Below are 1335 nucleotides of genomic sequence, written 5' to 3'. Positions count from 1 at the left end.
GGATATATTTATCAGGATTTTTGTTAGAAATATTTATTAATCTATTTCTGTGAATTAAAGGCCCCCATACAACCTGTTTTATATTAATGTGTAAAACAGATGCGGAAAGAATAATTTGGAAAGTCTGTGCAAAAAGTATTTCCACTGGGGGCCCACACAATTTGCTTGATGGGTCAGGTAATCATGAAGTTTTGGTTGCACATAGTATATGGTGATTACTATCTTGGGTCCATTTTCAAAGTTTATGTTTATTTTGTGGGGCATACTGTATTTTTCGCCGTATAAGACGCACTTTTTCTTCCCCTAAACTGGGGGGGGGGGGAAGTTGGTGCATCTTACTCGGCGAATTCACACCTATCGGGTCGGTCCCTGCGGCCATCAACAGCCGGGACCCGTGGCTAATACAGGACATCACCGATCGCGGTGATGCAATGTATTAACCCTTCAATCGCGGCGATCAAAGCTGACCGCCGCATCTGAAGCTAAAGTCGGGCTGTTCGGGACCGCCGCGGCGTCCCGAACAGCTTACAGGACACCAGGAGGGGCCTTACCTGCCTCCTCGGTGTCTGCTCCGTGCCGGGATCCCCTGCATGGCCGGCGCTCTCCTTCGACGTCATCACGTCGCCGTGCACGCCGTCCCGTCATCCAATAGGAGCGATGTGCGTAGCGACGTGATGACGGCAACAGAGAGCGTGGATCCCGGGGAAGAAGACGTCCGGAGCGTCGGGGACACAACGGGGACGCGGCAACAGCGATGGAGCGACATCCATGGCAGCGGTGACAGGCCCGGAGCGGCGGGGACACGTGAGTACTATCTCCTATCCAGTGGTCTTCAACCTGCGGACCTCCAGATGTTGCAAAACTACAACTCCCAGAATGCCCGGACAGCCATTGGCTGTCCGGGCATGCTGGGAGTTGTAGTTTTGCAACATCTGGAGGTCCGCAGGTTGAAGATCACTGTTGGGTGCAGAATCTTTTTTTTTCTAGATTTTGCACCTTTAAAGTTGGGTGCGACTTATATGCCGGTGCGTCCTATAGGGCGAAAAATACGGTAAATGCTCAGCAAATTATGGTGTGAAGAAGGGGTTCCATAGGCCTTAGGTTGGAGGGTTGAGATGCTGGCAATATTTTTGCACGGCATGCACAGTACATTTCTTTATAAATGCCCTTTATATGTTTATACATCTTTTAGTGGATATGCCTAGTGCTACAAGCATGTGTTTGTCAAAGTGTCATTAGCCCTGGAAGACAGCTGTTTATTTGTGGTAAAATATGTTGAGAGGGCACTGTTGTGTGTTTTTAAGGCAGCAGTGAATATATTTAGTCAGGTAATGC

This window comes from Hyla sarda, chromosome 3, assembly GCF_029499605.1.
Source record: "Hyla sarda isolate aHylSar1 chromosome 3, aHylSar1.hap1, whole genome shotgun sequence".
Lineage (NCBI taxonomy): Eukaryota > Metazoa > Chordata > Amphibia > Anura > Hylidae > Hyla > Hyla sarda.
The sequence above is the reverse complement of the archived record's forward strand: the minus strand, read 5'-3'. Positions refer to the sequence as shown.